Genomic DNA, 22022 nt, shown 5'->3' with positions numbered 1-22022 from the left:
GTCAAAATTATCTTCTATCGTCTTAACACGTGTGTAATTCAATTAGTTCGCAGTTAATTACTTTATTATATTGTGTTTAAATAGGTGTTTTATTGTGTTTTTTTTTGTGAAATTGGGATAAAGCCTGGCAGAATTGTGCTATTGTCAAATTGATACATCTTTTCTAAAACTAGTCAGGTGTTAAAATGTTATATTTTCGTTACTTACGTGCTCTCTTTTTTGTTATTTTTATGTAAATTCGCAGTAAAGTACACAATGTAACGAATATTCCCAGGGCTATTTGCACGCGTCCGGCGCGAGTGTAGCCGGTGTATTGTTAGGCACGTGCCAATCGAAGAGAAGCTTCTCGTTACGTCACTAGAAAGCACTCGCTATTGTTATTTACGAAGCTTTCCTTGCAATTAAATCGGTCTGTACAAAAATATGCATTAGACCTCCATAAAACTATGAGGCTTTTAATTTAATAATAGACTATTGAAATACATAAAAGATTAATTACATGTAAATTACATATTAAGTTATATTTTGCAAAAAATATTCAGAAAATCTTTATAGTAGCTATTGTTCCAGTCACAGCGTTCTCCAAACCTAAACAATTCTAATGTAGCATTAATTTATTTTCAGATCACTATATTATTACAAGTCAACATAATTGCTATTAAAATTTCACACAGTAAACAATTAATTCTTCGATAAAATACAAATAAGTCATCAAATTCGCTTTCTTTTTCTCCATCCACATTAGCAGAAAGCGTTGGCCACTTTCACTGTCGGAGATGTTATTTCACGGCCATTTGTCACGGCAATTTGTTGATGCACGCCTTATAATCATTTGTGGCTATTGCTTAATAAACCATTGTTTGATTTCTCTTCTATATAAAATATTTTGCAATATTTAATAACAAATATCCTAAGATAGCTAACATAAGTATGCGAACGTTCATTAGAACACATTCAAAGCTTTGTAACAATTCCTAAGTTCCGGAATACTATTTACGGAACTTTAATTTATTATTTCAAATAGTGATGTACTAAATAAAATAACTATTTCGTCTTGTGTACTCTTTGGTCGTGCGCATTTTTTCAAAGATGCAAAACGGAATAAACTTTATAAAATTAAAAAAACAAAAACTTACACAACGTAATTCCTATTGCACTTATTGATGATGTCCTTTCACTTGATACGTGTTTTCCTCACATAGTGTTGAACACAATCGTAGGAACAGTTGCGTAGTAATTACTATGACAAGACATAGCGAAGAATTATCTTATGTATAATTCTTAGAAAAGTTACTTTGAATTCAATTTTCATTCATTATTCAAACGCCGAAGAAATGCTTCCGGGATTATTAAGGAAATGTTGGAACACGTTGGAACATCGAACAATGGTAGAAATGTGCGCCTGCGCGTGCGCATGTGACCTGTACCAATGCAGAGGGCAGTTACAGCTTATATCTTCTGTTACGTAATTAATACTTGTGCAAAACGATAGTCAATTCATAGGATAAGTATTTATATTTGCATTTATTAGACAATGCATATAAATAATTTGAAATTTTTAACACAGAACAAATATGGTCACTTTAAAAGCTACCGAGAGTCAATTACAGCAACTACGTAATTTGACATAAATTTAATGGCGAGTTGAAATCAGAATCTAGACTTTCATGTCTTAATCTCGGTGCATAGTTTTGTTGTCGAAAGCTCGTTACGCCATTTAAGTTATCCTATCAAATAAACAGCGAAGGATGATCTCGCCAATTACTGAGACAATGTTTCGTCACCCGGCGCGTCTCGCTCACGCCCACGCAGCCACTGCCGCCCGACCCAGCCGGCGCTAACGATGACCCGATCTTATCTAGCCTTGATATTAGCTTCAACGGACAGATACATCTTACCTAATTGTCATTATCCTTAGCTATGGTACTCATTACATCGAATAATACCTTCCTAATTACTCTCATATTGGTATTTTACGTTTACCTTTAGTACGTTGACCTAGAGTATGATTAAAAAGACGATATTGATTATTATTGCCTCACAACGTTTAAGTAAGTTTACTAAACATATTTCTTACTTAATTTATCCGGCTAGAGATTTGTCGCTATATAAGTGTTTACTTGACACTAACATGAACGTGGTTTCACGCAAAATTTCACTTCGCGCCTTCGTCTGTTGTGTGCTTAGTCAATACAATACGGTCTTTATCAAGTATTCATCAAAATCTAGATTACAGATCTTTTTATAACTATCTTTTCCATTTAAATTAAAAGAAAGAGATTAAAGTACTGGTAAAGTGTACGTAACACTGAGTTTACAATTCTTAATATGCGACACGAGTTTATTCACATATGATTAGTATATTGCTAAACGCAAAAATAACTAACTTAAACATAACTTTCGTCAAATAATGTTACGTATTATTTGTTAATTTCCTATCACACCTACGCTAAGAGGTTCATGTTATAATACTTTCACGCGGTGAGGTCGACCATTGCTTCGAGCGGGGTTCCCGCGCGCGCGTTGACGTAACCTGTCAAATTGTGACAGGTGCTGTCATACCAGAGACAAAGAGCCGCTGACCTCTTGCCACGAGTGTATACATGTTTATTTGATACAACTTTAAAACATTATTTTTAGCAATAAAGAATTAAAATAGCATACAAAATAGGATTTGGGTACCAAAATGCTGTTTTTAGCAAATTCGATGTAAGTCTGAATCTGTTCTGCGGTGAGTCTGACTATAATATAAATATTAACTTCAGAAAAAAAGTAAGCGATAGTGTACTTTGCAAGGTACATGTTAACCAGTTTTGTGAAAAGCGAAATTTCAAAGAATTAATTATCCCTGTACAAGAAAATATTGACGCGATGAAAGGTGGGCAGTGAAAGGAATTTGCGGTGAAGTTCGCCACGACAACTTCGATCATAGTGGTGGGTTACGACGCAGACATGTTTGAACAATGCCTCGTGTGCCTACTTCAAGAGGAATTAGCAAGTTTAGCGACGTATTGTATAAGTCGAGTACTTTAGGGCTGTTTTACATCTGCGTTGTGACCCATCGTAAAACCTCAATAATTGAAATCTATAGAATAGAATGAATGAAAAAAAACATTCATTAACAGAATATATATTTTTATTATGCTTTTTGTTCGTATTTACGACTTTACTTCAGTAACTCATCTATGCTTATGACTGAAATAAACTCATTCAAAACATTTCTCACAGAAATAATTTTGATTTATGAATTAAAGTGTGAAAATTATGTTTAGTTTAACGTTTACAAAATAATAAAAATTACGTATGAAGCGTCTGTAAATAGCCTTAGTTACGTTTCCTCGTCTTTTCTTTTTTATGTTCTACATGGTCTAAAGGCGCAGCTTTATGATAAGTTAGTATTGTTTGTACAGTTAAACAGGAAAGCACTTTTCACTTGACTTTCACTAAAACATTACGAGGTAATGAATGTGCTAATGAAATTGCAAACTTTATTTATTTATTTATAATATTGTTAGCTTTGCGATTAACACAAAGTCCCACAAAATTACATAAAATAATTTGTCTGCATGATTAAAAAAGAATCGTTAAAAGTAAAGTTAAATTAAATTAAGCTAAATTAAATAAAGTTAAGTTAAATTAACGACAAAGGATGACGAGAAGGAAATTGAAATGTATATTTAGATTCTTTAAATCTGTTTTCATTTTAACATGCTTAAAAATCAAGCCAAGTGTAATATAGCAACCCAGTTCCATAAACCGGTGCAATAAGTTGTGCGGAGTTACTTTGCCGCCGCTATCAAAGCCTCATCTGAAACATAATCGCTCATCATAAGGTCGTCAGCTATGTCGCTGAGGCTGTCATAAAAACGCATCAGTCTACACAATGTAACACCACTTTAATGGGGTCCGGAATGCAGGCCTATTTCCGAACGCATAAAGACCTAAGGGAGGAGGATTATAATTAGTGGGCACGGACTGCTTTATGTCCTGTTTACACCGGTTTGTGAATGTGGATTTAAGATGTACGTTTGTAATGAGAACCTCCTTAGAATTTTAATTTTTATTGTTATTACAACGTTTAGTTGCGCACCGGCCGGTGCACTAGGAAAGATGGGATTAACTAAGTTTCATATTTATTAATAATTACTTCCTTCATTCGTGTCCTTTCGTTTGCTGACCATATCATTTATTGTTTGTGGTTTATTTTGAATAGTTTTAGTGTTTAATTTGTTGATACAAACATTTCTGTTTTTAATAAGTCTGTGATATGCATTTTAAAGGTAAAATTGTTTAGATTTTGTTTTGATATAATTTTATCAATTGTATTGAATTCGACTAAACATATTTTCAGGGAAAAAACAGCTTTATATTTACAAACAATTTTTTATTAATATGTTGTACTATATAGCCAATTAACATATTGTAGTTTATGTTCATAGATCCAAAAGATACATTTTAGTGTGATAACGTCCGTTCTTGTTGGAGATAAATGTTTTATTCCCTAGCAGAGTGTTGTGAGTAAGTACATTTGCTTCAATATACACGAACAATAAAAATTGTAAGCTCAACTATAATGGAACTTGTTAGCTCTTAACTAAATTATGCGTAATAAAGTTTAACGGTTGTCAGATGTAGCTGATAAAATGGCAATTCAGCGTATTTTATCTTTTGTGTTTACTCAGCGTTTATTCTAGAATTTCTTTGCAAGTATAAAATGAACCAATTCAATGATATCACATTACATCAGGTGCACTTTCTGTAGTAATAATAATAATAATAATAATAATAATAGTAATAGTATTAATGACAAAGGTATGAAACAACTGGTGAAAGAACGGTTCTTTTGCCGCCTGAAAAAAGTTCTAAAAAGTCTTTTATCGGGTGGGAACAAGTGCCGTGCTTTTAACAGCTGGGTCATGCCAGTCTTAGCCTACTCTTTTGGCATACTGAGATGGTCGCAGACAGAACTGGATGCCTTGGATAGAAAAGTTCGTCGATTGCTTACAGCATACCGGATGCATCATCCACGTTCGTCTGTAATGAGGTTATACATCCCGCGGAAACATGGGGGTCGTGGCTATTTAAATGCCAAGACCCTGCATAACCGCGAGGTGCACAATCTTAGGGAATATTTCCTTAAGGTGAACCTGGGAATGTATCAAGATGTTGTAGCAATGGACAAAGGAGTCACGCCGCTTTCCTTGGCTACCACGAATTGGCGAAGGTTACCGGTACTAAGTGTCTCGGACCGCATTAGTGTATGGAAGAGCAAGGAGTTACACGGTAGGTTCCATCGCGCCTTAACAGGGCCTGATGTGGACCAATTATCCTCCGTGGCTTGGCTGCGCTTCAGCAACCTCTTTGGGGAAACTGAAGGTTTTGTCTTTGCAATCATGGACGAAGTCATCGTAACGAACAACTACCGAAAACATATTCTAAAGGATGGTACGATTGACATTTGTCGGGCATGTCGTCGTCCCGGTGAGTCTATTAGACATATCGTTTCCGGTTGTTCTCGACTTGCGGACGGTGCATACTTGCATAGACACAACCAAGTTGCCAAGATTATCCATCAGCAACTTGCCCTTAAATATGCTCTTGTGGATACTGAGGTACCTTATTACCAATACCAACCTTCACCTGTTCTGGAAAATAGCTATATCACGCTCTACTGGGATCGATCTATTATTACAGATAGGACTATTACTGCCAATAGACCCGATATAGTAATAATAGACCGGTCTGAGGGTTGTGTAATGTTAGTCGATGTCACTATTCCACATGACGAGAATCTCGTGAAAGCTGAAAAAGAAAAATTACTGAAATACTTAGACTTGGCTCACGAGATTACCGCCATGTGGCGTATGAAATCGACTACCATTATTCCGATAGTCGTATCGGTGAATGGACTGATAGCGAAGAGCTTCGACCAACATCTTAAGAAGCTCTCGCTAAACAGTTGGATTAAGGGCCTGATACAAAAGGCAGTTATTTTAGAAACCGCACGCATAGTTAGGAGGTTCCTGTCTCTGTAGCCCTCACCACTGGTTGTTTGAGTAATGGGATTCCGCAGCCGGTGGTATACTATTTTTTATATAATATATTTTGTTAATTTTTTTTTATAAAATGTATTATATAAATAATAAGATAATAAATGAATAAGAACATAATAGTAATAGTAATTTAGCAGTAGTTTGTTACTACTAAGTGGTCTTTGAACTCACTATAGTCTGTCGACCAAAATTAATATTCGATCCGAAAATTATTTTGATTACTTTGTATGTAAACAGAAAATATTCGATCATGTTTTTCGCTTGCTATTGCGATCTTTAGGTTGATTAAATTTGAACTTAATCTCACTAATATTTTAAATGAAAAATGTTTAGATGGATGGATGGATGTTTGTTAAAAGGTATCTCCGGAACGGCTCAATGGATCTTGAAGAAATAAGGCAGAGCGTATCGCCATCTCAAAGGCCGGCAACGCATCTGCGATTCCTCTGGTATTGCAGTCCATGGGCATCGATGAACACCTTGGTGTTCCCGCTGCTCGTTTGCCCCTTCTCTTATAAAAAAAAGATGTAGAACATAGTCTGTAAGAACACATTGGCTATTTATTATGTTTTTTTAATTCCGCGCGGACAAAGTCGCGGGCGAAAGCTAATGGATAAATATACTGCGGAAAAGCAAATATGTTTTGAGATCGAATATTGTTTTCGTTTGCAAATATTTTGTACCATTCTGCAAGTGTTTGCTGCAATGTCGGTGGAGAGGGATATCTGTGTCAATGATCAAACAGATCAAGCGTCGGTTTGATGAGATCGCTATGAGAAGTGCAGTTTTTGTTCGCATGCGGACCAATCGTGAGCTCAATGACACGTTGCGCCATCTGTCTGATGCTTAGGTACACTAATGCTTAGGATTAAAACCTACCATTTTCGAACCATAGCAAAAAAAAATATTAAAAGAAATTATTGCCCCAATCGTAATAATTGAACGACTTTAATTTGCGTTCTACCCAATGCATCTAAAAAGCTTTGTAATCTGTAAATCTTGTTCCGAAACGGCGAACATTGAGATAAATATAATTGAAATTAGACTTTACTAAGTTAGAAATAGAGTTGAATGTTTAATTTTTGGGAATTTAAACGGTATTCATTTAGGAATGATAGTGCAGTAGTACGATTAGTCCGTTCCTGACCGGAGACCGCTAATAGTCAGGCGCCGCAGGACCGCAGGATCGCGGCTCACATTCCACGGCGGTCTCAGTTCGGTTCCCACGTAGATGACACAAATAGAATTTGTTTTGTCGAGACGGTGTACAATTATCAGAATGCAATTTCAACTGTCTGATGTTAATGTTTTTGCTGTTGTTAAGTGAGAACAATGTGGTGGTCCATTACAGTACTCGGATCGGTTCCCGGACGGCACGTATCAATGGCTTTTGAAAAAGTTGTCTATTAAATATTTTTATTAATTGAAAAACTTAAGTAAATTTATTTAATGACACGTATTAAATAGTATATTCACATACTAACCTTATTAACAGTTTTATGTTTTGTTTCGATCTTTTTTGTGTGGTATCAACATTTTATGTGAATCGTTGGAATTATAAATAAATCATTGATATTGTCAGTTTGTCACCAAACATGTAGCGGTATGACATCAGCTCACTTTAAATGGATTTTGATGTAAATTTTGAAGAGTTTAGGTAACACAATGTGATCGAAATTTGTTGTTTATTGACTAAAGAAAAATAATATTGTAGAGAGTATTATTGAAAATAAATCTTTGTTTTAGTGTTTACTTCTTAGTGGATAATTATAAATCTTCATTTAGGTGTAGTTATACATAAACAAGACGATGAGGTGCGGTGAGCGGGGTTGGGTCTGCCACTGTTGCCGGGGCCACGCTCCACTTGCGGCGCTCTCCATTGCACCCACTTGTATGTAACCATAGCTAGCTGGAAAATATAGGATTTTCCTTCTTAGATATTAATTTGTTACTTTACCATATCTATAAATAGAAACATTTCTAGTCTCTAAACTCGTAACTTTTTAAGACTAGTCAACAATGATTTTTTTAGATTGTGTATGTATTAATTAAAATAATCGTATCTGTTAGTAAAAGTAATCATTAAATTGTAAGTCCTATAAGAATTAACTTCATGGTCATCCTACACCAATACAAACAACACCAGAGCAACCATGGTAGTCAGCGGCAGTGGCGATGCACATATAGGAGCTGCGTTATCCGCACTTAACAGCAATTGTAAAGCCCACTACAGACCTTCAGTTTTAACTGTACAGTTCCAGTCAAAACTGAAGGTGTTTAGACAAAACTGAGAACAGTATTTAACTGATAGTTCAAATGTTGCCTTCACACGTACGATTTTACTGAACAGTTAGAATGTGCAGTTAAAACTGAAGATATGTAGCTTGCTTTACAGTGTATACTATAATGAGAACTCTAAGAAATCAGTTAACATTCGCACATTGTTCGCCAGCCGGAGAGCAGCGGCCGGAAACAGTGGCCCATAAGATGGGCATTGATACCGTTTATACATAAAATGGACTCGTAAATCTTTACGCAATTACCAAATGTGTAGTAAAAGTTGGTAACGTTTCAACAACGCATACGTAGACAAAGTTTTAACTTTCGTAAAGAAGGCTAGCTTTTCATCCGTAATGTCGCTTTTATTATTGTGGATATTAGGGCGGACGTCTTTTCATGAGATGCACACCATTTTACTTTGAATCCCGTTTTCCATGAACTACAAATAAGTGTAAATTTAAACTATTCCACTAAAAAAACGTTATCTAAATACTACATCTTCTAAAATATGATCAAACGTTTTTGGTTGCAATAATTGCTGTTCTGATTTGGTTGCTTGCTTCTTGATTTCTAAATTTATACGGCGTGTGTATTCATTTATCCGCGCGCTAGCTTCGGTCCAATAAGCCGTTATATCCGATTAAACATACGATTATCATAAGCGAATTCATGATAGCTGGTTATTTAAATTATTTTTATTTATATATGCAAGATGTCAACTAAAAATGTGATCTTGTAAAGACGTAACACATTGTTTATTAATTTGGAAGTATGATTGTTGTTGTTGACCACCAATCTTAAGCTCTAATGACTTCTAAGTACAACTAAAAATCAACTTAGAAAGGTATAACCATCTATGTATGTAGGTATCTACTTACAAATTGCTTAGCTAAGTAGGCCGGCGAATAACTTAACCGAATTACTTAGGAATTTGATTTAAAAGGTGCTCAATGTTCACGAATCGTTTCGAAAATGTCCGTAAATACGTTGGCCAGTGGTTTCGAGCCTAATGGAGAAGTGGCTCAACATTTTACAACTAAATCCTGCTTGGATTTATGCGCGAATGCGGAGTCCGACTTGCGCAACAAGGCGATATATGGTATTCTAGGTCGGACCCTAGATAATTATACTTGGAACTACTTTTTTTCAAATATATAGGTATTCTAAGGTTTTAGAACCTAAAAGTAGGAATGCTTGAATAAGTTTTTTATTCTCGAGATCAGAAACAATAAACGTTTGATTAATTATCTTTACCTCTTAAAATTTGTAAGTTCAAGACTCTCCGTGCATTTGTAGGTTGCCTAAGCTACTCGCTTAGCAACTAGAGAAAAAGTTATTGCTTAATATTAAAATTGGTAAATAACCTATTGGTCAAGTCAGCCAATCTTCGTTTTATTGACGTAACGTTAAACTATCTAGTGATTTACTAACTAGTAGGAACTGAGTGCGATTTTTACTGCATATTTATCTTCCATTTGCCAGTAGAGCGGTGAAGTTAAGACTTGCCACTTGCTTACTCTCAATTTTACGACTTTAACGATCTCAATTTGTGCGCGGAGAAATTAGTTGGAACCAAACTAACAAAACGACCCAACTAACATTTACGATATGACGAAAGAAACAACCTAACATTATGACGTAGCTGTTAAGAGAAGCGAAAATAAAGTTAAGTTTAGTATTCTGAAGTTCTAAGAATTCAAAACTAGTAATCTTAATCATAAAAAACTCTTAATTAAAAAAAAAACTTTGTTTACATAATGTTTTAATTTTGCATTGACGCCAAGTTCATATATATAAAGTGTATGCTTTATTTTGTCTTTATTTTCATTGATCTGGTATAAGAAAGCTATGCCCAATGGCCACGCCCGACACTGGGCAGCTAAAAGCGGGCGAAGGGGACGTCGTGAAATATTCAGCCTTCACATTTGCACACGCCAAAATGGAGTCAGGACACCTGAGAGTCCTAAATTATTACACAGAGTTGCAATTACAGGCATAATTAGAAAAACTAGAAATTTAAGGAATACCTAGTTATTGTGGAGGATAACTCAGTGCTTACAGGTATCGGTCGCTTAAAACCAGGGATCTACACACATTTATATATAGCGTATACATGGGTTGAGAGATTTAAAGATGTAGAGATTGTGTAGATTATAGTGACTTATTTTCTAAAAGATGTAATTTATTTACACACTTAATGTACACAATTACAAAGATTCTACGGGACGAACAGACTGAGCAGTCGAGATCAACAGAGAACAAGTTATGGATCACTTTCTCCGTGGCAATTCGCCCAAACTGGGTGTGGGTTAACTACTTATAGCTTTCGCGTTAATTCTTCAGTTACGTAAACCAGCTGATTACATTAAGTAAAAACACGTTCGATAAATCATTTGCTGGCTCGAGGCGCGGCGATGGCACCTTAGGACGTGAACACACTGGTCAATATTATCAACGAGAAGTTTTTTGAATTATAAAGAAGGATATCGTAAGTAAACATTAACAAAATAAATGTGTAAACTTTCCGGCCGATGACTGCGAAGTCGATGCCGACATAAAGATGTTTCTCGAAAACTGATCCTAGACCAATACAACAAACTGGTTTTGGGATTATTTTAGGATTATTGAAATTGTAACCCTGCCGTTCTGGTTATTTGAGGATATACTTATCACTGTTTACAAATATGGTTCCGAAACAAGTTTTGTAGTTATCAATATAAATACTAACGGCTCGTTCCTTCGTATTCACTTATATTACCATTGGAACTCATGTACATATGCGTTTTTACTCGTTTCTTTGTTTATCTGTGTTGTGACGTTTACATAAGTCACAGAATCTTGATTTAGTACTGTATTGACACATTGAATTGACTGCACCTGATCGATTACTGTCCATTAAAAAAAACTTCAAACTCAAAATACGAAAGATTATAAAAAGTACAACTGTTTCGGAGCGTGACCGATCTGAGTACAGTCGGCGAGGGCGTAGGCAGTTAAATGCTTTGTCTTGGTGACAAGATTATTATGTGAATGTGCCTTAATTGGAAATATACTACCTAGTTATTTTTATTTCATAGGTAAGTATAACGGGTGTCGTGCTTTATTAAACTCTGTCAAAATTACGGTGTTCTCTCTTTCTCATGTTTTCTCTTGTGCCATTTATCTCGACCTTTTCCTTCTATCGATGGCAATGCTTCAGTAACTTTTCTTTGTTGATGATGATGATATATGCGTTTCAATTTTAAGATCCTTTGCTAGTTTGCTGCCTCTGACATATTTTGACGTCGGGACGTGCATAATTGTCCGGTCACGAATATTTGATATCCAAATTACTTCGAATACCTTGAGCGGGGACAAACTTAAGGCTTGTAACAGCCGTGGCGACAAGAAGGTCGTGCGTGGACGTGGACGATCATTAACAAAGGTCTGTGCGATCGCAGCTGAGTCGACAAATGCTTGAAAGACCACGAAACCACGTAACCAAAGAACCTCGCCCCCCTTTCTTTGAGATTGTTTAATTCGCGCCTGAATTCATTTGTTATTGTAGAAACAAATGCAAGTGGTTTTTATATGTCTTGGATAAATTTTAATTAATTTCAAGTTTTGTTTCCTCGATGTTTGATTGCTTGTTTGTTTTTCAAAACCTGATAGCATAAATAGGCGCCGAATAATTAGTTACATTAGTAAATGTTAACTTGAGAGTTGTTGCGCTTGGCAAGCATTACGCACGAGATCGGAACACAATAAAATGATAGACCGCGAGAAAAACTCAGTTCATGTGCGGCCACTAAACTTGCGTGAGCTGACGCAATGCTGCATTACGACATCCAGGTGCAAGTATCAAGAAATAGCGATTTAATAGCTTAGTCAAGTTAATAAGTTAGTAATTTAAAAGTTTTCAAATGCTACAAATGTAGTTTAGATCAAATAAGAGTTTTTCACGTTAAAGTATTATTATAAAGTAATTAATATTTAATAAGTAATTATTGTTTGTGAATTATTAACTGCCATCCATTCCTGAAAATAACCAGTGGTTGGTACATTAACTCGAAGTTGAATATTGGAAAATCGCTTCGCTTATAGTTTGCGCCGTGTCCGATGGCGCTAAGGTCGCGACTCGCGGGCAAGTGGCAGTGGTTATTGGCAGTGAAAGGTATTGAAATATCTGATGTTTTCGGTGCGATGTTTACACCCGCGCGCTATACATTGCCGGGCTCGCATATTTACAAGGACATTGCACTGATACATGTTTCGCAATGGAAGTAACATTGAACCGAATCGATCGATTACCATTCAGTTTCGGACATAGAAAGTTTAAGGTGTGTTCGCATGTAAATTAACATTTATGGCGCTTACGACATCGCAAAAGGTAACGAGCGTGGAACTAAAATGAAATAATAAAACAAAATGGCGTTTTAAATATGTTTCTTGTGCAAGATTAGACCTTGATTCTCGGTCGTTAGTTCCTTGGTAGAATAATAAAGATAATTTCATTAGATATTCACAATATCTTATTAAGAACTTATAAATTTAAATATTGTTGCCTTGTAAAATATTATAAATAAATAATTTTACATGAACACAGTCAATCCATAAAATGATACTGATATTGAACTAAACCAATGCTAAGATGTGAGAATCTTTTTTCAAATATATATATAATTTCCATTAAATTAATCAATCGTATTTTGTTTTGTTTTAAAATTCATACTTGCGATTTACGATTTAGTTCTCATAATAATAAGTTACATCCTATTTTTCAAGATAAAGACGACAGAAGACGGCGTGCTATAAGAAGGACCAAAAACCTTACATACAGAGAAAAACTTTTGGATGTTGAGGACCGAGTATTTGACAGTCAAGTTATGAAGTAACTACGGTTGAAGCTCAAACATTACAATTAGATTCCAGTGAAATAACTACTGCTTAGTGAAGTGCTGAGGTCAGAGGAGCGGGACCGTCGTAACTCCCACGAGCGTCTCGCCTTCGTACCCGGAGGTGCTTTGTGACGTCTATGATTTGCTAATTACCTCCCGCTCCCGCCGCCTCGTGACACCTCCCCCGAGGCGCCACACTCCAGTGGCCAGTGAACTTGGCCTCTTGCTGCTCCACTGGACAGAACAACCGCAGCATTTTTAAACGATCATCAAATTGTCGAAGAGTAACTAAACAAGAGTACGTCAACATGTTTCTTTGTGCACTAAAGAAAGAAATCAATATTTCGATCCAAAATCTATTTGCCCTTGAGGCGAGACGTGAATGACTCTCTCTTTGCTATAACTTATATCTCTCGTATATATAAAACAATAGTACATTGTCTGCGTGTACCGAAATTGTTTAAAGTTTCTCTAATGTGCGCTCCGGGCGTTACGTGTTGTCAATCTGTTGCATTGCATCGGTTGAAGATACACTAGAGTGGAAGAACTTTGTTACAGTAATAACCGCTTTTTATAACCGCTTTTTTCGACTATACCAAAACAACTTACATTGTTAATGCTGGAACTAAAATTTATATCAATCTACAAATTGAAAAGAAAGAATAATAACTTATTTTGATTAGTCTCTGCACCTCAGTGAACTATCTACTTGTAATAGTACATCACTGTAATGTATCACCGCCTTTACGTCACCCGCGGGCTTCTACCAAATGGGCTGTTAAAGTTATTGAAATACTTGTAGCTCCTTTTGCTTCAATTCTTCTCACACGGATCATACGTAAGGTGAAATTATTCACACGATTTTAGGCCTAATTGCTATTGCGTTACGATCTTTAATAGCATTGTTTGAGTTTATGAAAAGTCATATATCTTTTTCCAGTAGACCGCTAAGTGCATGTCATAGAATTGTTGACCGTAAATTTTATATTGTTTCTTGCAACAACTTCAATTACCATCAGAACTTCATTCTCGTATACTTTGAATTTTGAAACGTCAACGCGGTACAACAAAAGAAGATTGGAATATAGGGTTTTCGGTTCAAAAATTACATTACGTCGTACATTCTTTGTTTTAATTTAATTAAGAAATTTCTCTAAATATTTCTGTAAAAAAATTAAAAAAACGCGTGCTTCCACTGTGCGTCTATTTCGGATATTTATTGTCGATTGTGGATTCGAACCCGCGGTATCGCGATGAGCCGCCACATTGTGCTGACAGCGCACTCTGTGCGGCGGCTTGTACCATTGCATTGTGATAGTCCCAACCTCTTTACCATCTTGACTGTTTCCTAATATGCTGACGCTATTGTTACTGACATAAAAATTAAAAAAATAATTATTTTTCAATATCACTGATTAATTGGAAGTTTCGTTCTAAAGATGTTCGTGTAAAAATAGTCACTTGTTTTAATTTTAACTAGTATTACAGTTAACACTTTACAATAACGACAATATAACTGTCATTTAACTGCCCTTAGTGTAAATTTAGTGTAAAGGCATACTTAGTATGGTGGAGTTTTTTTCAAATTCTATATTTCTGGAAGCTTCTATCTGTGTATTACAATCATCAAGTTACCAGTAAGTCTCAACAATAAGGTTTGTTGTGCGCAGTGCTTAGTGCGCAGTGGCCCGCAACACTGAAAGTCGCTTATTTTTTGCTCTACAAGTATCCAGCCAAAGACTTTCTCTGACAGTATACGCTATCCTATGACGCACAATTTTACCAAGATTTAACTTGAGTAACTTGTGAAGAAATTTTCAAAACTTGCAATGTTAAAATGTCCGAATTTTACAAAGTCTTATGAGGCGTATCCAATTATGGGATTAACAAATAAAAAAATAATATTTAATAATATTTACGTTCATTAGAATTATATCTTACTAATATTATAAATGCGAATGTTTGAGGGATCTCCAGAACGGCTCAACGGATCTTGATGAAATTAGGCACAGATATAGAACATAATCTGAAAGAAAACATAAGCTAAATATTACGAATTTTTTAATTCTGCGCGGACGGAGTTGCTGGCGACAGCTAGTTATCACATACATACCAAATCAGTTTATTGATGTTCTGTGTACAATGTGTCCAGTTAGTAAACAGCGCTACATTGTGTACAAGCTGTGTAATTAAGTCATTTGTGTAATTGGCGAATGTCGCAATTCAGTGGAGCCACTTTCAACTGAATACATTTCTATACAAACTCGCGTTCGTTTACTTAACTATGAAAATACACCAACTGCATGAATATAAAGCTAAGTGACAAATCTGAAGGAATATACTACATTTTATATTTCTTTTCATCTTTTGTTTATTATAATTTCAACACACAAATTTAACTGTATAATTTGATATCACCATATTAACACGTATTTGAAGCGTTCACTTTTTTATGTTATAAGTTGGCAAAAGAGCAAGTGGTTGAATTCGCCGAAATAGGGAAACAACCTTTGCCCATGGACATCTGCCATTGCAAATGCGTTGCCTACCTTTAATTGATGGAAATGGAGGCGCATAGAAAAAGGACATTGCCTATTCATAACTCCACTCCTCCAACAAATCCATTTGCCCATCCCATTATTTCCTTATAAGGATGGAAAGGGAACGTGGACTAAAATCAGTCCTCCGACATGGACACTAGTCAGACGAAACTCTTAATTGCTTCCACTTCACGTCTGTCTTCTGTGTGGTCATACAATTACATTACGATAGTATATTTATTAAAGTACAAAATTATACTTGAAGAAATATATTACATATTGAACCTCTCAAATAATCAATACACGAACACCTTGTTACATCGGTGAATATACTCTTATAAATATTACAGCATTACTTTAACACTAAATTAATATCGTTAAAAATTAAACTTTTATCGAGTGTTTAACAACATTTAATAACAATAAAAACTTTACAGACGCCTCATTATAATGTTTCGTTAATTAACATCAATTTTATGATGGCAACACCTTGCTCTTTCAAGCTATGCAAATTTTAACCTTATCTGTTTGAAATATAGTTGAATTTCGATTAATATTGACGAATTAAATCTTTAAAAATGATGTGCACATAATATCTTGCGAAAATTAAATACCTATGTGTAAATTTTAAGATGGCTATAATAGGTTAAAGTTTCACGCTTGTTAATTTATACATATTGAGAATAAACATACAAGAATGTAATCAGGAAGCATTTACATGTAATCATCGATTGTATCGACCCCTACTAATCATCATCATCATCAATCAGCTCACTATACGTCCCCACTGAGGGGCTCGGAGCCTACCCCAAGTTAGGGGTGACTAGGCCATAGTCAACAACGCTGGCCAAGTGCGGGTTGACTTCTCACATATCATTGAATTTCTTTTCAAATATGTGCAGCATCACGATGTTTTCCTTCACCGTAAGAACGTCGGATAAATGTACATATGTAAATCGAAAATCGAAAAAACACATTGGTACATGGCAGGATTCTGGACCTGGAACCCTGGACCTGCAGATTGCAAGTCGAGTGCTTAACCCTTGAGCCACCGACGCTCTCTGAATAATAATTAATAATTTGAAAGAATTAGTTTTACGGAATAAATTCTCCTGCCAATTTGATTTGAGCTGAAGTATAAGCATGATAACAAGTAGATCTGTACATCATCATCACTGGTGAAAATACTTTCACGGTTAAAATTCGCGGTCAATATGACTCACAGAATAATTTACTCAGATTTATTCATTTTATTCGCGAAATCGTTTCTATATTCATCTCCGACCGTCTGCGATGCATAATGAATGTTGTAGGTAAAGTTAGCAGTCGCGACATTGGACTTCGTTAAAATTCTCGTGGTCACATGAATTAGCAGTGAAAATTGGTGGAGGTCGGTGACCGATCATGTCGGTCCTTTTCATCTAACCATAGAATAGCTGATATTTATTTGATTCTTGCTATTTATGTTGTACTTTACGTCTATATTTTGAGTCGGACACCGATGTAACTTTTAAGATCTGTATTCATTTGTTTATCTACGTCAAGCGTAGTCACACGATCCTACACCTGTGCCTATCATTTCGCGATGAAATCGGTTATGGGTGCAGTTCCACTTAGCGAAAAAAAATGCCACCGGACGGGCTCGAGCCGGGCCAGGTGGCAAATGAAAGTGAAACCGTTTCGCAAAGCACAAACACCGCGCGCGTCCGTCGACAGTTCTCGGCTACGGTGACCATATGTGATTATTTTTATAGCGGACATAAAAAAATAGAGATAAAATATACAAAGTTGCAGTTTCACGCAATGTTTTACAACAGTAGTAACGTTCTACATGTTATTGTTAAGAAAGTAAAAGTTTTACAATATTTTTTGCGAAAAGCATGACATAAAACAGTGTTGTTTTTTAACTGTTAGAGAGTTATAAATCAGCAGTGTGTTAATAAAGTAGTATTATCAGAGTTAGAATTAAACACTCGCTTGCTGAGTGTATCGTGAACGAGGAGGAGAGAAGAGAATTATTTAGAAAATACAATTTGTCGAGACTCAATGTTGGCGAACTTCTGTGTGCTTTGGCCCAACCATTGTCGGACCTAGCAGACGGAGTCCGCAGCATGGTGTTGAAGGCCTTATAAAATTGTAAATACTTTCTCTTGTTATCATTATTTGTTCTTTTTTGTTGTTATTTTCTTGTAAATGTATTTGTAATGATATTCTAACTTGTTTTCTATGGGACTGACATGTTCACAAGAACCAAAGTCCCTATAAAAAAAGAGAAAAAAAAAAGAGTTAGAATTGTTAAATGATCACTAAGGGGGCGTTCATAATGTAAGTTAGTTCGTAACCAAACAGTAATTGCTCTGGGTATGACAGTAATACGGAAAATGAAATGAAGCCATTCCTGACAAAACAGTAGTATATAATGGTGACCTCACAGAGCCAGGGATGTATCGTGTAGGTATTAAATCACTGGACTCCGCACATACGACCGGAGAAATTCTGATCCATATTGTTTTTAACTTCATAAAATATATTTTAAAAAAGATAGTTTGCGTGTTACCATTTCGAGTTTGAATTCTTAAAAAAAAATAAAACAAAAAACTTTTTTCGTTTCTTTTAAAATACGATTTAATTTTATTCAAATTAATTCACATATATTTCAACGATTTCTGATGCATATAAAGATGTTCAATGATACCTAAGTTAGTGTCTCATTTCAGTAGTATGTTGGAACTTGGGTTACTTCTCTACCACGTTCAGTAGGCCTAGCACGATTACTTGTGACTATCGCCATTGCATCGTCATCGAAATGTTTTTTTAATGTGTGCAACGCTTCTATCGGGCGTTAAGTACACCAAAAATCTCATACAAAATGTGACGATCACGGATCGATATGTTGCGTGTGACATGCATGTTTGACAGCTATGTGGTGACCACACGACATGCGGCACGTGATCTCGGATTATCTACACATCACCATGTAACGTTAACATCAGACTTACTGCGTAATGATAACTGTCAACATCGGGTAATTGAACCCGTCGTGGTCAGTGTACAATTATCGAGACACGATAGAAGATATCAATTAAAATTATATCGATGCAATATTCTTTCTCGTTCTTGGTTAATCATTGATTATTCAAACACCTGTCCAATGTTAATTGTGAGCCTTAATCGCATATTTATTTTATAAAATAAATATTTTTGTTTGTTTGTAGGTCGACCAACCAATCGAGGCCTTAGAGGACGACGCGATCCAACTAATTGCCGAGGTAAGGTTTCAATAGTTCTTCCAGACAAACGTAAACTAGTCATCTTCGCCGTCAACTCATATATATCCCAAAGCCTCAATTTAGGGATGACTAAGTCATAGTCAAAGACACTGGCTCAGTGCGGGTTGGTTGACTTCATACATATCTTTTGAATTTCTTCCCCGATATTTGCTTGCATCACAATGTTTTCCTTCGATGTAAGAACGTCGGATAAATCTACATTTGAAATTCCAAAATCGAAAACCACATTTGTGTATGGCGGGAATCGAACATTTCTTTTTGGACATTTCTTTTATGTTTACTATCCGTTCCGGTCAAGAGGTTAATAACTGCGCCAATGACGATCTCAACTTGTACTGATGATAAAATTTGCCATAGCAATGTTGGCTACGAAGAACACTATTTTTGGTATTTTCAAAATCAAATTCGGCCATTTAATCGAATTTTATTTACTAATTTGAAGGTAAAATCTGGTTTAAAAATATTAACATTAAAGACACTTTCAAGCCTACTTATGTTATGTCATAGAACGTAATGTGAAAACGATTTTGTTTAAATGCCACAAATATTCCGGTCATTCAGGTTATATTGAAAAATAAAAAGATATAATTGGCAATGATGTAGCATTACGTAACATTACGTAAGTAACGTAATTACACGTCAGATATGTGCATGACTTGAGTAAAGAAGAGTTGCGTCAGAGATGCATTGAATGAACCGCGACTTCTGTGACAACAAATTGAAGCTGCTTCAATTGTAGTAATCAAGTAGTAATGATCACTTTTACATTGAATTTTATGTTGAATTGATCCACAATGCATTTATTTATTTCCAAAAGTTCCTGTTCGTTAGAAAGGTCATTAAACTATTCACTGACAATCAAAGTTTTTGCATCTCAACAGCATATTACAGTATTCTTCAGCATATTGCAGATTTCTTTTTTTATATCAAAACTAGCTGTCGCCCGCGACTCCGTCCGCGCGTATTTCAAAAAAACTTAATTGGGGTATGAAAAATAAATGTTGGCCGATTCTCAGACCTACCCAATATGCACACAAAATTTCATGAGAATCGGTCAAGCCGTTTCGGAGGAGTTTAACCACAAACACCGCGACACGAGAATTGTATAGGCATATTAGAAGTAGGCTTTGTACGAGATTGATAAACATTTATGCCTCAGTGACGAAAATAGTACAACCTTACTATCACGTGCATTTCATAAGATCAAGCCATTATAAAAATTAATATGATTTCGGTGTCCGTGGGAGCGGGCTGGTTGTGCCGCGCACTGGGAACGGTATTGTACTATTGTTCTTAAAAATATCTGTTAGCTTTGTTGTTGCCAATGATAGGCGCATTGTGTTGCGGTATAATACTTTATTAAAGTTTCGAGGTCAACAGCAACAGTACGATACTGGTAGGTACAAATGTGTAGGAAATTGATTTCAAAATAATAACAAGGTGTTATTAAGTTGGGAAGATTTTGTTCCGTTCTAGTAGAGTAACTAGAGTAGTTTGTTGCTGGCTATGAAATACATATCAAACCATAGACATAACAGAGAAAAGTTTAACGTCTTGTCATATCATTGCAAAAATATTTACTAGACCTTTTTTAATATCCTCAGGCGTTATTGCATGCAAATACCATAACAAGCCGATATCGATTAATCAAAGAGGATGGTAATACAAAAAAGTCCATAAAAGTGTAGCTGACATCTGGCAGGTGGCAGCAGTGACGTGCGCCTGCGCCGCACCGCCGCTGTATCGTTGCGGCGCTGCAATCGATGCAATCGCGACATCGCGGCCGCGGGACTGATTGAGTCGAGGGAATGTCTTTACCCTGCTGTATGGTACAAGTTAAAAGTTTATTATCATAAACCATACCAACCAATCAGTGGATCGTAATCTTAAAAACGTCCAGGTTAATCCCCGCCATGTACAAATGTAGTTTTAGATTTTATGATTTAGTTGGTGAGTTATTTTATGTAACAATATGGACGGTAATCAGTTCAATTAGTGGAATTCGTGAAAGTAGTTTGATATGTGAATTATAAAACCAGTTTTTACCTAAATTAAAGTGATATAAATTACTCAGTTCCTGTTTTTAATTTGCCTTGTGGTTTATATAACCTAATAACAGAAAACAAAATTACGTAAAACGTGGTAGATACAATTTCTGAGTTTAGCCTTAATATTATTTAATAAAATCAAACCAAAAAGGATGTTCAACAAATGCATTAATAAAGCTTTAGAGACGCAAATCAATCGCTTCTTCTCATGACGTATACCGTGCGGTAGGGGCGGGTGGCGGCGTGCGGCGGGCACGCGCGGCCGCCTCGCTCCTGTTAATTGATCGCTTGCACCTGTCCGCCGCATCTGGACCGCTGCACGCCCGCCGCACACTACAAGCGATGCGATGCAACATAAACGCGAGGAAAAGTCACATTTAGTTAGGTTTAACATGTCTATATGAAGCCCTCTCAATAATATTTAGGACGTTCGTCACCTTATATATACATTTACTTTCATTTTACGGTTAGCTAACACAATATGAAAAGTTATTAGTAGGTTTTCGAGTCCATTAATTTCTGAGTACTTCGATCACCATTCGCTATACGTATCGCCTTGCTTACAGTGTGTTGTTTATCTTTTACTATCAGTAGCGGCCGGTCCCGCTGTCGCACGATGTTTGACATCTCGCTTAGCCATTCTCGTTTCTAGGAAAGTGATCGTCCATTGATATCGCAAGTGCAACTCGCAACTCGCAAAGTTACATACTCATTCATCTTTTATTTTGCTTTTTAATTGATCGCTCTATATTTAAAATCAATATTTTTTTTTACTTTTAGGAAGATGCTTGTAATTTTTTTTTTATATCTATGTATATAAAAGAAAGTCGTGTTAGTTACACTATTTATAACTCAAGAACGGTTGAATCGATTTGACTGAAAATTGTTGGGCAGGTAGCTTAGAACCAGGAAACGGACATAGGATAATTTTTAC

The 22022-nt window shown here is 35.8% G+C and overlaps 1 protein-coding gene across 4 annotated transcripts in view; it reads left to right on the top strand.

Moving 5' to 3' along the window:
- Nucleotides 1-22022, top strand: part of LOC106713390 — a 61178-nt gene that overhangs the window by 4895 nt on the left and 34261 nt on the right. For all 4 annotated transcript variants that reach the window (XM_045681706.1, XM_045681719.1, XM_045681705.1 and 1 more), the window contains exon 2: nt 18966-19019. The gene's annotated coding sequence lies outside the window, so the exon portion shown is untranslated. The remainder of the gene's footprint in view (nt 1-18965; nt 19020-22022) is intronic.

The sequence above is a fragment of the Papilio machaon genome, chromosome 2, assembly GCF_912999745.1.
Source record: "Papilio machaon chromosome 2, ilPapMach1.1, whole genome shotgun sequence".
NCBI classification, from domain to species: Eukaryota; Metazoa; Arthropoda; class Insecta; order Lepidoptera; family Papilionidae; genus Papilio; species Papilio machaon.
Note: the sequence above shows the minus strand (reverse complement) of the source record. Positions and strands in the feature narration are given on the sequence as shown.